The sequence below is a fragment of the Echinops telfairi genome, unplaced genomic scaffold, assembly GCF_000313985.2.
Source record: "Echinops telfairi isolate 266 unplaced genomic scaffold, ASM31398v2 ScPeMD7_7469;HRSCAF=8507_1, whole genome shotgun sequence".
In the NCBI taxonomy this organism is placed as follows: domain Eukaryota; kingdom Metazoa; phylum Chordata; class Mammalia; order Afrosoricida; family Tenrecidae; genus Echinops; species Echinops telfairi.
Window position 1 is genome coordinate 57684717 of NW_022111373.1, and position 18455 is coordinate 57703171.

Consider the following 18455-nt stretch of genomic DNA (forward strand, 5'->3'; position numbering starts at 1 on the left):
CCACCATCACCACACACACACCACCACCACCACCAACACACACATACACACACACACCACCACCACCACCTGGTTCTCTGGGTGATCTTAATTAGGGCTCTCATTCAACTTATTAACTTATTAATTCATTAAACCACTTCTTCCCACTCAAATGAGATTTTCTGTATTTAGTTCTGCTAGTACAACATTCATGAGGAAATTGAGGGAAAACAATGGGTAGGCAGTAGGCTTGGTTTTGAATCATATTTTGCTTACTGAGGAGTGAAACAGACAAACTTATGCATTTTTTAGTGTATAGCATTTCAGGGAAAAAAGTTGTGACAGCTATCAGTTGTGACAAACTTTAAATGACGCTAGATAAAATATTTTTCTTTCTTTTCCTTTTGTGATATAAATCAGTCCCAAGAGTAAGTTCATTGACTTATGATAGCTGCTCTTAGCATCCAAACCATTGATGTGTGTCTGTTCTGATGATTGCCTTAAATGTGCATTTGAAAAGAGATTTTTTTTTTTTTAAGTTAGAAAAAGAAAGCAAATTCTCATTTACACTAGTAACCTGGAAACTTTGGGAGATTTTGTCTTGCTTGGATCCATAATCAATGCTCATGGAAGCAGCAGCCAAAAGATGTGTTGTATTAGGTAAATCTGCAGCACAAGACCCTGTTAGAGCATTGAAAAGCAAGGATGTTACTTTGATAGTTTGCCTAACCCTCAGATATTTACTCCCCCCTCCCCAATCGGGTATTTTCAATTGCTTGTGAAAGTTGGACAATGAAAAAGGAAAACCAAAGAGAATTGGTGCGTTTGAAAAGAATTGGTGCATTCGAAGTGTTGTGCTGGGGAAGAACATTGAACATCTCATGGACTGCTAAAAGAATCTAGTGATCAGTTTTAGAGTATGTTCTGAGTGCTCTTTAGAGGCAAAGATAGCAAGGCTGTTTTATATACTTTGGACATGTGGTCTAGAAAGACCAGTCTCCAGAAATGGGCATAATGCTTGTTAAAGTGGAGGGGCAGTGAAATGGGGGAAAGCCCCTCAAGGGCCCACTGGGGCTACAACAGCGGGCTCGATTGTGAGAATGGCACAGGACCGGGCAGTGTTTCGTGCTGTGGAGCGTAAAGTCACTATGGGCTGGAACCAACTCGGTAGCACCTAACAACAACAACAAAACAGCAAACAGGAGACAAATAAATGTGGATTAATTCAAAATTAAGCATTATTTTAAATTAAGTGACAGAGTAAAAATAATTATTTTATTTGGATTGTTACATAAATAGGACAAGGCTAATTTGTACTCGAAGTCAGTCCCTCTTCAATCATCTCTCAAAGATGGAGATGACACTGCCATGCACGGAAGTAGGTTCAATGTCTTTTTCCTGAGTCCATTCTTCTTCCCACTGTCTCCATTTCGGAGAAGCCTCTGCCCTTCCCAAAGTCTTCCGAAGTGAGTCTTTCACGTACTCTGTCTTACACACAGCCTGCAAATGCCAGAGTGGATTCCAGGCAATGGCATGATGGAAGGAATACAGGCTCAGCCCAGATTCATAGACATAAGTCTGTCATTTCCTAATTATATAACCTTCAGCAAGTCACTCAACAGCCCCAAGCTTGATTCATGGGCGGAAAGTTTGGGGTAGTATTCCCTACTGTGAGGCTCAGTGGGTGATGTAGATGAGAGTACTTTCTGAAACACAGGGTCATAGGTAAATGCAAGTGGTCGGACAAGTTCTTTTTCCGGGATCAACAGATCGGGGCATGCTGGCTCGTGAATGTCAGTACTCAGGAAGTCACGTAGCTCAGAGAGCTAAGAACTGGAGCTGGACACACGCTGGACTCCTCCTCTCATTCCTTAGAAAAGCAGACACCAGTGGCAGCCTGACAAAAATGATTACTGGGACCCGCCCAGAAATAACGTAAGGCAGCTAACGTTACACAGACTGCAGCATCATCTGAAGTCCCAGAGGAAAAACCCATAGCCAAATGGCCACAAGTCAGTGCCATAAAATAATAATTTTTAGCAATATTATCATATCTGCTCTACAACTCTTCTAAGCATGGCCTGTGCTTTGAGCACCAATGCCTAGATAGGTGCAATTATATGGTGAAAATTTCAAAGTTGCAGTTTTTCAAATAATAAGTATAACAGGAGAATGCCTTAGAGAAGTTATAGGTGAGACAGTAACAGAGAGGAGGAAATAACTGGACAAATGAGTGAGGAAATGCAATTAAGGGCTTCTCTCTGAGAGAAGAATTACATTTCTTTACTACATATTTCAATAGATGTGGTGACTCTAGAGTTAATAAAATGTGAAGAATTAAAAATATTCACTTGTAAGGATAATGGGCTGGGACTACATAATTTTTAATAGCAAACATTTATTTTAAAAGCACCTATTACGATGAAATACAGGAATTTTACAATTAAAAAAAAAACAGCACTTCGTGAATTACCAGATTTATAAAATGCAATGAAGGATCAAATGGCATCATTTCTAATTTTTTTATCCATCTAAGAGAAGTGATTTATGTAAATTAAATAAATGGCAAAGACAGGTCCAGAGCTAAAAGTGATGTTCCAATAAGTATACCTGTTATCATCAGCCAACAGTCGGAACAACAGTGCTGTTATTGGCCTGTTTTCAAGGTAAAGTGTATTAGACTTATTGCACATATTAAGGTGAAAACGAAATGTGAAGACCACTCTCGCTGAGGATGGTTGTCCCTACCAAACGCCAGATGGAGACAGCAACAGGATAGTTTTAAATGGAATAAACCAAATGCTACTCTTTTGCTCCTCCTCATCCTTAAGATTATATCTGTGCAGGCTGGAACATAGTGCTTCCTTTTAAAACTTACTTCAACATACTTACTTTTAAAAGCAGTCTTATTGGAATATAATTCATATACCATACAATGATAACAAAATATCATTTCAATGATATCAATATCAGTTCAATGATATCAAAAAGTTGTACACTCATCACCAAATTCAATTTCATATTTTCTTCTTTCTTGTGCCATTGTTGTTAGATTCTCATTCCCCCACGCCCCCAAACCTCATCTGCCTTGTCTCTAGATAATTCTTAATCCCATTTACCTATCCTGGATTTTGTACACAGAACATCATACAGAACAAAAACACGAAGCAAGCAAGCAAAAACCTAACAATTACAAAATGTAAGAGAAAAAAAAACCTCAATTGAAAAGAAATAAGAAAACATTTAAAAATGGAAACAACTTTAAAATGGGTTAAAAGGGAGGTAAAATAAGATGTTACATTTTCACCCAACCACATCTGCTCTGCATGAGACAGAAGAGGCTTTCTACTTCAGTAAAGAGTAATAGTCTCGAAAACCCACAGGGTTGCATCATTAATTTAACCAATGGCATAGAACGGAAACTACGACTGCGAAAATAAAAGTTTACCAGCAAAACTAGCTTTTCAGACCACAATACATGGATACTGTAGTTGATCTGTCCAGACTAAAAGCTGAAGTGCCTGGACACGACTTACACAAACAATGAAGGTTGGGGCAGGGCATGCCTTTCAAGGACACTCATTCACAAAGGCAGAGCCAGACTTACACATGTAACACAAAAGCGGAGAGCATGAAATAGTCAATGTACAGTAGTCCCTGGCAACTCTCCACCGAGCAGTCTCAGACAAAGAGATCAAAACCAAAGTCTACCAGTTCCATAACCTTGGAATGGCTTCTTTTCACACCAGGGAATTTCCACTGTAAGTCCACGGGAGTATTTTCAGTGCCTTAAATCCACTACAGGAGAGTTTAAAGTAAAGTTCAGTTCCCTTAGTGGGGTTTCCAAGTTGGATCCTTCTGGTGTGTCCAATGAAGGATGTTGTGCACTTTGAAAGGATAGAGTCTAATCTCCCAGGAGTCTCTCAGATTTCAAAGTCTATCATGTAGCCATGATAATTAAGAGAGAAACCTGCATATAACCCCCTCCCTGGGGGACTGACAACAGAAAAGTGGGTGAAGGGAGACATCGGTCAGGGTAAGACACGAAAAAATAATAATTTCTAAATTATCAAGGGTTCATGAGGGAGGTGGGTTGGGGAAAAAGGGCAAAAAATGAGAAGCTGATACCAAGGGCTCAAGTAGAAAGAAAGTGTTTTGAAAATGATGATGGCAACATATGTACAAATGTGCTTGACCCAATGGATGGAAGTATGGATTGTGATAAGAGCTCTATGAGCCCACAATAAAAAGATTTTTTTAAAAGAGATAGTGTGTGGTGTTGGTACAACAATAAATATGCAGACCAATGGATCAGAACTGAGAACTTAGAAATAAAACCCAGTGCCTTAAGACACCTAGTTTTTTAAAATAGGACCAAAACATATGAAATAGGGAAGTAATTGTCTTTTCAATACACGGTGCTGGAAAAAATTGGATTTCCAAATGCAAAAGAATGAAGCAGAACCCACATCTGACACCAACACAAAATCAAACTCAGGATGGATTGAAGACTTAAATAGAAACTAGATATTTAAAAGAAACCAAAGGCATCCAAATTTGCAAAGAAGAAGCAAAAACGATCTCTATTTGAAGATGATCTATTTTGATTATAATGAAAAAAGATTGAACAGAGCATATACAAAGATTAACAAGGAAATACAGGATTTGAATGATGCTGCAAAGCAAGTGGATTTAACAGATATATAAAGGGTCTTCAAAATTTGGTGAAAATTTTATTATCTTTTGATTTAATTTTTTCACAGACTTTTGGAAGTGTCCTTTTAGGACCAAACCAAGTCACATTCATTGCCATCAAGTCTATTTCAATCCATAGAATCCAATAGAATCCAACAGAATCTCCTATTCTATAGGAGAGAATAGAAATGCCCTATAGGGATTTTAGGGTAGGAAATATTTTTTAAGTCATTTTATTGGGGGCTCATACAACTCTTATCATAATCCATATATCTATCTCTTGTGTCAGGCACATTTGTACATTTGTTGCCATCATTATTTTCAAAACATTTTATTTCTACTTGAGCCCTTGGTATCACCTTCTCAATTTTCCCCTCCCTCCTTCATGAACCCTTGATAATTTATAAATTATTATTATTTTTTCATGTCTTACACTGAATGATGTCTCCCTTTAGCCACTTTTCTGTTGTCTGTCCTCAAGAGGGGGTTATCATTGTGATCGGTTCCCTCTATCTCCCCCCACTTTCCCCTTCCCCTCCTGGTATGGCTACTCTCAATATTGGTCCTGAGGGGTTATCTGTCTTGGATTCCCTGTGTTTCCAGCTCTTATCTGTACCCGTGTACATGCTCTGGTCTAGCCAGATTTGTGAAGTAGAATTGGAGTCATCATAGTGGTGGGAGAAGGAAGCATTTAAGGACTAGAGGAAAGCTGTATGTTTCATCAATGCTAAACTACACCCTGACTGGCTCGTCTCCTCCCTGTGACCCTTCAGTAAGGAGATGTCCAGTTGTCTATAGATGGGCTTTGGGTCTCTACTCCACACTCCCCCTCATTTACAATGATATGATTTTTTGTTCTTTCATGCCTGATACCTGATCCTATCGACACGTCATGATCACACAGGCTGGTGTGCTTCTTCCATGTGGGCTTTGTTGCTTCTGAGCTAGATGGTTCCTTGTTTACCTTTAAGCCTTTAAGACCCCAGATTCTATATTTTTTGATAGCTGGACACCATCAGTTTTCTTCACCACATTTGCTTATGCACTCACTTTGTCTTCAGCGATCATGTCAGGAAGGTGGGCATCATGGAATGCCAGGTTAATAAAACAAACATTCTTGCATTGAGGGAGTACTTGAGTACTCAATTGAGAGGCCCAATGTCCATATGCTACATTAATACTAAACCTATAAATATCTGTACATAAATCTATTTCCCCGTCATCATATATAAATATATTTACATATGTACATGCCTGTATTTAGACCTCTATCAATGTCCTTTGCCTCCTAGTTCTTTCCTCTATTTTCTTTTACTTTCCTCTTGTCCCATTATCATATACAGCCTTCATTTGGGTTTCAGTAATTCCTTTTGGTTATATTACCCATGATCAAGCCCTACCAGGCCTCCTAAACCCTCCTTGTCATCGATTTTGGATCACTTGTTCCCTTGTCCCTGGGTTTGTTAACACCACTACCTTTGCCCCGCCTCCTCTTCTCCCATGTCCCCTCAGAACCCTCAGTCCCATGGTTTTCTCCTCCAGATTATCCGGCCTATCTTATTTAGATAGAAATGCAGAGATAATAATATGCACAGAAACAAGACAGAGCATAACAAAGCATCAAAAGAAAAGAAAACAAAACAACAACAACAAACCAAACACATAAAAAAGAAAAGCCTATTATAGTTCAAGATCTGTTTGTTGACCTTTAGGAGTATTTTCTGGTCGAGTCCTTTGGGGTGCCATGCCCTGGTCCCAAAGTCTATTGTTGGTACTCCCTGGGGGACTTCACTGTTCTGCTCCCTTGCTGTTCTGTTGCACAACCTTAGTGTTCCGCCTCGGTTTGGTGGGGTCAGTTTGGGCACAATTCACACACTATGTCTCCAGTGTTGTCCCCTGTAGAGCTATGGGTCAGTGAGGGATATTGTGTCTCATAGTGGGGCCCGCCCTATGGTCCTCTCTGTGCTTTGGCCACTCGGAGTGGGAATATCGTCCTCAGGGCTTGTTGGGCTAGGATGTGTTCTATCCTCTCTTCCTCCCCCTTCATTTGCTCCTGTGTGCTCTGATCAGATATGTCCCTCTCCCTGCACTGTAGCTTCAGTGCTGTCCTCTGAAATTAATTATTTTGGGGGGAGTGGGTACTGTCCACATAGTTGGGATTGGGGCCAGTCACTCAGACCTCTATATTGGCTCCCTGCTTCATGCTGGTATGTTGCATTCATGTTTTGGAGCACCAGGTTGAAGTCTGGTCTCTCTTTTAGGGTGGGCAATCTTTATGGAATTATATTGCCACACCTTTCTCCAGAGGAATGGGTAGTAGGTTTAGACAGTCTATAGATTTAGAATCACTGACCTTTTAGTTAGTGTTCAAGCACTTTAATTGCTACACCACCATGGCTCTTTATATGCAGATTCCATTCCTATAAACACACATTCTCTACCCCCCACCCAACACTCACTAGCTGTAGGACAAGGAACTGCTCCACAGGGATTCTGAGGCTGTAAAGTTTTATGTAAGCTGCCTTTATAGAAACCACATCTTTCTCCATCAGATAGGCTAATGGATTTGAATTGCTGATCTTTCTGTTAGCTACTAAACATTTAACTACTATGCCACTGATAGATAGACCATGAAGATGGCCCTTCTAGTCACAATTCTTTTTTATTATTAAAAAATCATTTTATTGGGGGGTCTTACAGCTCTTATAACAATCCATACATCAATTACATCAGGCACATTTGTCCATGTGTTGCCATCACTGTTTTCTAAACATTTACTTTCTATTGAGCCCTGGGTATCAGCTCCTCTTTTTTCCCATCCTCCCTCCCGTAGCCATCATTCATTGTAATCTCGTCTCTACGTCTGTGACGATGATCTCATTTGAAGGGGAGCTCTCTTCTGTACTACTAGGATTAAGGTGAGATAAACTCTTGACCTTAGTAGAAGTCGTTAGCCAAGTCACACCATGGATTCCTGGGGGGTATGATCTGCTGAAAGACAAAAGCCGCAGCCATCAAAGCCATTTTTCTGCGTCTAAAAGTCTGATTAGAAGTGTAGAGAGACATCTCGGAGCTACTGGAAGTGGTAGACGTTCAAGATCTCTGACTGCATCTCTGGAGATTGAGAGCAGGGGCATCAGAGGCCGTGGCACAGACCGCAGGACGGAGCAAAGGACCATGGCTGAGACCAAAGGCAAGGAGACCTTGAGAGAGCGCATAGGAGCAGTGCGGAAACTTGGGAGACAGTGAAGAACGGTGGGTAAACTCCCTGACCTTTGCAGGCAGAAGCCAAGGGACTACTTGGCTGAAAGACCACAGAGGACCACAGAGAGTCTTGGTTGCTGGTTGAGGAGAGGTGCTGATGTGGACCAACTACATCCTGACTATTACTGTTAACTGATCCTGGCTTATAGTAAACTATTTACTCTTGAAATTGTTAGACCAGTCAGCCCACTCTCAACACCTCTATTAATATAGAAACAGAAGTACTAGTCAGAACCTTAGGTTTCTAAAAAAAGATGAAAGGTGTTCAGTTTGGCTTTAAAAGAGCTTTGGTGGTGTGGTGACTCATCAAACTCTAGTTCTCTGAACTTGAGCCAACAGCCCACTGATCCTGGGAGCGATCGGCAGTCTGCCATCTGACCTGACTTCCACGCTGACCTTGGATTCATTGGACTCTGCAGCCACAGTCTGGTCTGATGACCTTGGATTCATCTTCTGCATCCTCCAGCCTGTGGTCTTCCTGCTTCCTCTTCCTGCTTGGTCTTCCTGACCCTCAAGACACTGCAGGTATGTGGGTCAGAAAAAGTCTCAAGCTTACCATCTGACCAACGGAATTCAACTGGGCTGGATTTATCTGTTCTACAACGAGTAAGCCATTTCCTTGATACAAGTTTCTCTCTGGTATTGATGATTTCATGTACCATATATGGCGTGCAGGCTAAATGTTCTCTACCCATTGTAGAGAAATAAAATTTTAAGAATGAGTTTTCTACATTGGTTTTTCAAGTCTGATTACTTCTCAAGGCACTGATAGCTTTGCCCCTGGTATGACTGATAGCTTTTCCCATATTGGTACAGAGGGTGCTGTGAATCCACGGTGTCAGGGGACGATGTCAATACACAGAATATCACCATCAACAAATGAAGTGTTTGTGAAGAGTAAAGCTCTGGGCGACCATGTATTTGATATTTTTTAGACATCTTGTTGGGATGAGAATTATAAGGAAGCTGCTTGGTTGATACTACTTGTTTTTTGTGAACCGGTGTCATCAAGGTGGTTCCAACCCATGACAGCCCTATGCACAACAGAATAAAACATGACCAAGCCCTGCACTACACCCCCACCCCTCCCCAATTGTCGCTGTGCCTGAGCCTAGGGTGGTAGCTACTGTGTCACTCCATCTTGTTGAGGGCCTTCCTCTTTTTGGCTGCCTTGGTAAGATGGAGATCTTACCAGGCAAGATGTCCAAGTGAGAGACCAAGGAACTAGTTTCTCCTGAAAACATTTTCCAAGTATGTAAGATGAAGTTTGCCATCCTTGCATCTAAGGAACACTCTAGCCTTACTTCTTCTAAGTAAGTGTAGGACATTCTTTTTTTATTTCTTATTTTTCAAATCATTTTATTAGGGGCTCATACAACTCTTATCACAAGCCATATACACATCAATTGTGTAAGTGCATTTGTACATTCATTGCCCTCATCATTCTCAAAACATTTCCTCTCCACTTAAACCCCCGACATTAGGTCCTCATTTTTCCCCTCCCTCCCCGCTCACCCCTCCCTCATGAGCCCTTGATAGTTTATAAATTGGTATTTTGTCATATCTTGCCCTGTCCGACGTCTCCCTTCACCCACTTTTTGATTATCCATCCCCCGGGGAGGAGGTCACTTATAGTTCCTTGTAATCGGTTCCCTCTTTCCTACACACTCTCCTTCTACCCTCCCAGTATAGCAACTCATACCACTGGTCCTGTAGGGCTCATCCACCTTGGGTTCCCTGTATTTCCAGTTCCTATCTGTACCAGTGTACATCCTCTGGTCTAGCCAGACTTGCAAGGTAGAATTCGAGTCATGGTAGTGGGAGTGGGGAGGAAACTAATTGAGTCTTCAACCGCACCAAAATTCAAATGCATTGGATTCTTCTTTGGTTTTCCTGATTCAAGTTCCAATTTTCACATGCATATGAGGCAATTGAGAGTATCAAGGCTTGGGTCAGGTACATCTTAGTCTTCAAAGCAATAGCCTTGCTTTTCAATTTCTAAAAAGGTCTTGTGCAGATGTACCTAATGCAACTCTTCTTTTGATCTCTTGCCTGCTGCTTCTGTGAGTATTGATTGCAGGGCCAAACAAGACAAAATCCTTAACAACTTCAACCTTTTCTCCATTTATCACGATGCTACCTCTTGGTCTAGCTGTAAGGATTTTGGTCTTCTTTACATTGAATTCCATACTGAAGGCTGCAATCCTTGATTTTCATCAGCAGGTGCTTCAAGTTCTCCTCACTTTCAGCAATCAGAGTTGTATCATCTACATAATGACAGGTTACTAATAAGCCTTCTCCCAATCCTGATGCTACATTCTTCTTCATAAAATCCAGCTTCCCTGGTGATTTACTCATAATACAGATTGAGTAATGTGGTGAAAGCATAAAACCCTGAGGCGCACATTCCTCATTTCAACCAGGCAGTATTCCCTCGTTTCGTTTCACAATTGCCTCTTGATCCTTGTACAAGCTCCTCACGAACACAATGAAGTGTTCTGGAATTCCTGTGCTTCTCAAGGTTATCCGTAGATTATGTTCCACACAGCTGAATGCCTTGGCATGGCCAGGGAAGCACAAGTAAGTCTTTTTTCTGATACTACTTACAATGAACAAAGGAGTAAAGGAAAGAGATGAGCCCAGGGCTTCAGAGAAAGCCCCAGTGCCACAAAAAAGACTTCGAAGTTTTGACTGATGCCATGAAAGAAAATTTTACCTCTTGTAGCAAAGAGCTGATATTGTGAAAATTAAATCCAGAGTCTCATCATAAGAGTGGTAGAATTATAAGGCTAATTGAATCCCCAACCTCAAGTGGTATTTGATGTTAAAGTGAGAGTATTGATTGGGAAGAAATGAGAACCTGCAATTTGGGATAGGGATGCAAGGGCAAATATCAGAAAGATGGAGACATTGGTCCCCTGGATTCCATTTAATAATTTCAGAAAATGGCATCACCCCTCTCAAGTGACAATTATTTCACCTTTGCCTGCTAATCCCTCATCATTAAAACTATTACCCCCACCACTCATATTTGAGGAGAACAGGCCAACTGTGCATACAGGTATGGCACCCGGGACTGTGGCAGACATCTTAAAAGACATCTCTAAGACATTTCTGTTAAGTAAGCTAGCATAGGGCTGGAGCTCTGTTAACACATGCCCAGAGGGCCAAGCGACAGAAACAAAGGAGTGGCGCACTGCACATGCTCAGAGGTTCAGGTTTCCCGCAGGGTAGGCATGGGAGGGCGCTGCACCTGGATTGGCCCACCTAGGCCAGGTGAATTCAATTCAGCCAATGGGGTCGACCAGGGGTGGTCCACCACACCTCCCACTGAATAATTGAGAAGGCAGGAGCCCAGAGTCCACCAAGTGACTTTGCAAGCAGCTTCCAGGCAGGCTGCATATTCGGGAGGAGCGCCGCGGGTGCCTGTGTAAACGTGAAACTTCTTCTAACGCTCATAAAACTCACTTGGATCACAAACCAGGCTTCTGTGTGAATTCTTTCTCGCGTGGAGCCAAAGACTGAGGTATATCTATCCCCAGAGAGATCTAACATTTCCTCACTACTCATTATTGCTTCTAGACCTATACGAAGACGTAAGTCCCAAAAGATAAAAGTACAAGTGATGACCCACAAAGAGGTATGGTCCACGCCTAAAGAACTGAGAAAACAATCCAAGAAGCTGGCCTATAAAAAGAAAAGTGAAGTACCAAGTTGATCAACAATATTCCAGCATTCAGATGATACAGCCTAGCTTTATGAAACCTATGAGGAAGAGCAAAGCCTACGGCTTCCGTGGGGATTACAACTCAATATATAGAACACAGAAACCCTCCCCAACTGGACCAATACATAATACCATGATACATGGGGAATATGCTGAAGTGTTCAATGATTTCATTTGATCTAGATCCACAATCAACGGGTACGGAAGCAGCAGTAAAGAAATCAAGCTATTGCCTTTGGGAAATCTGGTGTGAAAGATATTTTTGAAGCAAAAAAGAGCAAAGTCCTCCCTTTTGAGGACTAACATGTGCCTGGCCCGTCATAGTGGATTAACAATTTTAGGTGCATGTCAAACTTGGACAAGGAACAGAGAAATGTGGAGAAGAATGTCTGCCTTTATACTATGGTGTTGGGGAAGAATATTGGATATATCAGGAGCTGTCAGAAAAACAAATCTGTCTTGGAAGAAGTACAGTCAGAATGTTTCTTAGAAGTGAGGATCCTGAGTCCTGGTCTCACGTACTTCAGGCATGTTATTAGGAGTGACGAGTCCCCGGAGAAGAGCACCGGGCTTGGTAAAGTAGAGGGTCAGTCATAAAAAGGAAGACCCTCGAGGAGGTGGAATAACACACGGGCCAAACTGTAGGCTGGGGCACAGTCACGGTTGAGGGAAGGGTGCAGGAGAGCAGCTGTCCTTTTGCTGTACACAGGGTGGCCCGGAGTCGTCCCTGAGGGCACAATGGGATGGAAACTCACCTGCTCACTTGTATGAAAGCAGTTCCATTTTCTCTTTTAGTCAATTAAAAGCAAATAGGAGGTTCAAGATGTAGGGTGTCTTTGCTCTTTAGAATGGCAAAAAAAAAAAAAAAAAGTGCCTTTCACACAGAAGAAATGAAAGGCAACAGAAGTTGAGGTCAAGGTATTGAGTAACATAAATCTCAGCTTTCCTTTCAACATTTCTCTGGAAGCGGCTTTGCCAAAAAGTCTACCCGACAGCACTGCTGTGTAAATCCCCCGTGTCTAGTTCAGGGATGGCATCTCTCACGGAATCTCTGGCCAGATCCTGGGACAGTAGAAGTGTCTTTAAGAAACTCCACTAGCTACAAAGGCCGTCTGGCGCTTCCATTAACTCAAAGTACATAAGGTCAGAGGGAGCTGAAAGAGTATGGAATTGCATTCCAGGAAGCCCACCTGGCTTGGGGCATCTATGCAGGATATCCGGCTTACACAACAGACAAGGTCAAAAGGGGAAGGAGATGCTCAGAGGCTTGTAGAAAAGGTTATTTCCCTTTCAAGGCTAGGTTCTTTATTATGTCTCTGTATGAGCATGTTTCCTCATCTGAACAAACATGGAAGAGCAGAGTGCACTTGGTAAAACTTGGTTAAGGCGAATACCCTCAATCCAATAAAATGTTTAATAAAAGTTTATCATTTGTAGCCTGGAGTTTTGCACATGTAATAAACACAATGTTATTACTGCAAACAATTTAGTCCTATTGATGGTTCTATTATTTTCCACTTGGAAATATCCGTTCCCATTAGAACCCTGTGAACTTGTTAAAAATGTGGGCGTCCCAGGCCTCCCCTCCCCTTGAGGAATCGGAACATCTGGAGGTGAAGTTGAGGAAGGAAACTGCTCAGGAGCCTTCTTGGCACAGTGGGTTTGAGCACAGGGTTGAACCCGCAGCTGCTGCACAGGAGAAGGATACCGCTGGAAGATTTAGGCTTAAAAATCCCAAGGACCCTTTCAATTCTGTCCCATGGTATCACTAAACGTTAGAAGCAGTTCAAAGACAGTGAGGATCGGTCTGCTGAAGCAGGTCATCTGAGATACATTGCCATGGGTAAACAGACACACAAGGGCAAAACCCATTAGTAAATCTAATTAGCAACTATCTAATCAAGGCTTCCAAGTCTAGAACCTGATGCTTTTCTCATAAAGTCCTATTTCTCAAGAGCTCCAGAGTTAAAAATAGCATGCACTGTTGCTCTAGTTTGTTCTGTCTGGGCTCACCCCCTGTGTTCTTGCCACTGGGGGATAAAGTGTCCCTGTCTCACTGCTGAAGTCCCAGCACAATATAAACAGACAGCTTCAGCAAGCCTTCAGAAAGTAAAGCAGAAGGGATTTCAGAGACCCCTATAAGATCTACGGATGCTCTAAAAATCGCACATGGATCTTTTTGCATGGGTGCTTGGTTTCCACTTGAATTCATAACATGAACGCACAGCCAGCTTCCTGTGAAGGATTTATTTGTAATATATTATGCAAACATCTTCTAAATGCACTCCCCAGCGTTCAGCAGCACTGCAGAGAGAACAGGACCTCTCAATTAAATAAAAAACAAACAAAAGGGACCCATCAGAAAGGAAAGCTTAGAAATCTCATGAGTTATAGATCTCCAATATATTTGAAATGAGGTATAAGTCCATTCCCCACCCTTTTACATTTTAGTTTTAGTTTATGAAAATGTATCACTATATTTTCATGGTTATTTTACTTAAAGAAATATAAAATATAAAAATAAAAAAGTTCTTTTTTATACCTCTGAATATTCTATTGCTGAAATAAAGTTGTGCTTTTGGATACTGTTGCCCTTGGTTTTGACTTTCATACTCCTCTATTGATGTAGACCTTGGGTTCTTCACGCCCCCTCCCCAGATGTTTGTGACTGTGAACAGAACAGGAAAGATAAGCTCTTATATGTTTTCTGGTGTACGTGTGCACGACGTTCTCTTGTGTTTATTGCTTGAAAATACTTGAGCTGCCAGCTTTTGAGATATGGGAATCACAACTTCGTAAGATACCGCTCTTTCACAACGGTGGACCAATTTACATGGGAATGACGGGTTTCCCTTCTTGTGGACTTTCCTTGTAGGTTGTTAGGTGCCATCGAATGGGCTCCAGTCCACAATGCCCCCATACGCAACAAAAGGAAACACTGCCCGGTCCTCTGCCATCCTCACAAGCATTCTCAGGCTTGAGCCCACTGCTGCAGACACTGTGCCGGTGCTATGTATCGTTTGAATCAATGGAACAATAGTCTCGCAAGTGGTACTTCCATGAGAATTCCTCAGGTTAGATTTTGAATTCCCTTAGGTTACAATCATATGATATTCTAGGTGAACATCAAAGTCCCTTTCTTGGTTCTTCTGTTCCTTCTTCATTTTCCTCTCTCTCTCTTTGTATCTTCTCTCTTTCTTATCACCATCTGGATTAATAGCAGGGATTATTTATTTTACCATACCTCTGCTGTCTACTGAAGTGTTTGGTATGTAAAACATGCCTAAGGCATATTGGTGAACCAGTGAGAAATTGAATAAATAACGAGCTTCCCCTTCATCGGTCATAATTTGTTTTTTGGTTTTTTAGTCCATCTTACATTTATGCAGTCTATCTATGGACGCTAAAGTAGATTGGAGTCTCATTCTCACCATTTGCCACAGGATATCTAAAATGTATCAACCTGGCCTGTGGCAGATTTGCAGAATTGAGATTAGCTGCTTTTCCTAATGATCCCTGTGGCAGCTATTGAATCTCCTATCAACTTGAGAGAAGGAGTGGAGTCTACCCTATCAGGTCATAGCTAATGATGCCTCTGTGTGAGCATGGTCTTCTCCTGAGGATTCTGGGAACTCCTGTCTTCTTCCCTGGAGATGGGACACACACTGGCTCTGCTTCACCTTCCTATTGACAAGCCACAGGTAGACACGCTGAGGGTAGTCAGAGTCCTGGGGCTGGAGGAGCCACATGGAGAGCCACACCAGTGCTGGGGTGCTTCCATAAGGCTTTTTACCCACTGGCCTGTGATCTTCTTGCTTTTGGCATCATTGCACGTGCTGCACAAGTCTGTAGAAGAATATATGGACTAGTATCGGACATATGGGCTAATATCGGCTTAGGGACTTGATTTGGACTGGGCAGGGATGTTTTCTTAATACACAGTTACTCTTGTATATAAAACTCTCTCTTACACACATATGAGAATCTCTGGATTTGTTTATCTAGTCTAACCAGACGAACACACCTCAAAGAGGGGTTTTTAAACTTTGTCCACTCCTGAGTTTTTATCTAAGAAATATGCACCATGGGCAAATATTGCCAGAAACACTTCAAGCTCATTACTTATTTGGTTTCAAGGTATAGGGGTCGTTTTACATTCAGAAACTGTTTCTTATTATCAAAGTTTTCACGACCCCCAACATTCTGTTACACAACCCCATATGGGATTTTGTCCCACTATTTAAGATGCTTTGTAGAAGCTCCAGAATGACTTTTAATTTTTTTAATGCTTGTAGAATTTCTGCCCTTTCCAATGCCCAGAGGTCCTTCCTTTTAAAAAAAATAATGTGCAGTTAAAGGAAATTCAGATAAAGAAAGGCCAAAAGGGAGACCCTATGTAACATATATGGACCCATGCATGTGGAATTTTGTATTTGGATTTGCATGTAAACATACATGAAGCTTTTAGAGGTTAGAGTGTATGATCAAGAACTTATCAATGTTCTTATCACCAAGTAGATGTTCAATAATTTTTTGTTGGCTAAATAAATAATGAGTTATTTTTGTTGTTTGTTGTTAAGATAAAGCATAGATATATATTAGCAAATTTAAAACTGGTTAAAATGAAAACAGGTAGATTTGAGCAATAGTTATTAATGTACTAATTAATTTTTAAAAATCTATAAACATAAATAAGCTCTTCCACTATGGTAAAATGAAATTAATCACGTATGACTCTTTTTTCCCTTTCCCTATATTTCTTATGACATAATTGGGTAGGACCAAGCATAGAAGCTGTAGAGGATTCTATCTCAGGGACTGGTCAGTGTTGTCATTCCTCTGGGTACAGGAACATCTCAAGGGCAGGACAAGAGAGCCCCATGAGCACCATGTAGAAGACATGCCAGTGGAACACGTGTGAGGTCCGGTGTGAAATGGTAGTCAGCCAAGGAGCCACCCTGAGATCAAGCAAAGGAGTCATACCACTGAGACCATGGGCAGGGCTCCTGGCCCACTAAGGCAGAGGTCAAGTGATCCTATCACTGAGCAGCTGAGCACCTGCCAGGCTAGGAGGCAGCGTTGTGGACCCATGCCAATCTTTAATATTCTCTGATTTCTGGCTCTAGTGACCTGTTAACTGCCCTCATAAATCCTATAATTATAAAGAATATCTGGGAGTTGTCTCTGGCCACTACAACCGATGATCAAACCCAGCAGAGGAGAGCGCTGTGGAAGGACTGGTTACCCTCAGAATAGGGTGAGAGAAGGATGGAGGGTGGTGGCACATTTGACCTTTGCCTTGTTGCTGGTGTGGAGTTGGATTATCCTCCCTACTGAAGTTGTTGGAGATTGGACATAGCTTCACATCTCTTCTTCATCCATGTATTCTGTTCTTAGTATAGAACTAACTACATCTTATTTTCTAATGACAACTCAGTGTTGAGCATCTTCAAACTCCAAAGTTACTGCCATCTAGTTGATTCCAAGTCAGAATCCAAGTCTACCTATAGGGCCCTATAGGTAGAACTCTCCCAGTAGGTTCCTAAGATTGTAACTCTTTATTTAAGTAGAAAGCTTCATCTTTCTCCTAGAACTGCCTACCTCACGGTTAGCAGACCAATTCATAACCCATTACCTCCCCAGTGTTCCTAGTATCTAGCATATAGGTAAATATAGCAATATGGAGAGAAAAGCTACAAAAATGATGATACATTTCATCAGTGTCAGAAGAGAGTTTAAATTAAAAGCTGCTCAGAGGAAAGAGAACATACTTGAATGATGAAATGAAGCCAGGCTTTAAAAAAGCAATGGAATTTAAAGTTCATCCCCAAACTAAAACAACGTTAAGACAAAGAAAGAGAAGGTGGAAAAGGAGAAACAATGGCCATTTATGCCCAACAAATGGTGTAAGTAGATGAGTAGAGAAAGGAAGTTGTAAGTTGCATAAAGGAAAATAACAACATATAGTCCAATGAGACTGGAACAAACAACACGAATGTCTAACAGATATAAAGCGAGCTGAAAGAGTACCCAGGGACCTTTCTAAACTAAGGGAAATGCAATTTTATTTCAGAATAATTGGGAAACCTCTCACCACGTAAAAGGCAACATTGTAAAGAACAATTAAAGGGGCCATCAAGTGATTTAAGTAGAATCTATTTCCGTTTTTGGAGCTATGATCTTAAGTGGGAGGAGTGGGAATGGAAATAATGGGTTGTATGAGCTATATTCATACTAAGAAGGCAGGACCAAGAAGACAGGGCATTTTATTAGCTCGAGTGGAGGATGGGGAAAAGAGGCACGGCGATCCAGATGCCTTGGAGAATTCTCCGCAGTGAAGGAGACCGGCACATTTCTCAGCGAGAGAAGTGTTTGAGTGAAAACGGAGACGTCAGTTAATTGCTACCCCGTGAATGGAATTCAATTCCAAGCTACTAAAGTAGCTTGACTATATATTACATTATGTTCATTAGCCTTATTTTGGCCTGTTTTTTGTTTGTTTGTTTTTTGCCTTACCATCCTAAACAGAGAAGTCTTTGTGAATGGAAAGCAAAAGCTAGATCATAAACAGATAAAGGCAAGCAGATCGTGAGAAGAATGGGTTTTTTTTAAAGTCACTGTTGATTAGTTTTGTAATAAGAAATATTATATATTTACACTAGTACAGGAGTACATCGAATGAATCTGATCCGCAGAAGTAGATGCTCTCAGCCTAACAGGGTTCTACACGAATGAAGAACGTATTTGGAGCGGCCGCTCCCGGAATCGTGGAAGAAGGGCTTCCTGACAC

At 41.4% G+C, this 18455-nt stretch overlaps 1 protein-coding gene across 1 annotated transcript in view; it reads right to left on the reverse strand.

Moving 5' to 3' along the window:
• The window catches only part of ADGRV1 (adhesion G protein-coupled receptor V1), a 675247-nt gene that overhangs the window by 186804 nt on the left and 469988 nt on the right, over window positions 1-18455 (reverse strand). The gene's annotated exons all lie outside the window — the stretch shown is intronic.